Source organism: Nanorana parkeri, unplaced genomic scaffold (assembly GCF_000935625.1).
Source record: "Nanorana parkeri isolate BGI_ZX_2015 unplaced genomic scaffold, ASM93562v1 scaffold2184, whole genome shotgun sequence".
NCBI lineage: Eukaryota > Metazoa > Chordata > Amphibia > Anura > Dicroglossidae > Nanorana > Nanorana parkeri.
In genome coordinates, this window is record NW_017308452.1 from 2,852 (window position 1) to 3,139 (window position 288).

The window sequence follows — 288 nt, forward strand, 5'->3', positions numbered from 1 at the left end:
CGGGGCGGGGGTGGGGGGGGGGGGATGATTTCCCGGCAGTCATTGATCCGGTCACCGTGTCCAGCGCAGGGTGATGAATACCTGCAATCTTCTCACACCATCCACCCCGCGGGCTGGGAATAAATCAGCGTCCTCCCACGTACTCTGTGATAATGTGCGTTATTAATTACGCCGCTCGGAGGATGGGGGGGGCGGGGAAGCGATTTTTATGTAATTAACAGGCAGGCAGTCCCTTCTCGTGTCTTCCCTTATCAGGCTGCGTCTCCCGGGGGGGGGGGGGGGGGGGAA

The 288-nt window shown here is 60.4% G+C and overlaps 1 protein-coding gene across 1 annotated transcript in view; it reads left to right on the plus strand.

Annotated features, from left to right (window-relative positions):
- Positions 1-288, plus strand: part of LOC108800970 (protein kinase C alpha type-like) — a 33,331-nt gene that overhangs the window by 1,178 nt on the left and 31,865 nt on the right. The window lies entirely within an intron of this gene.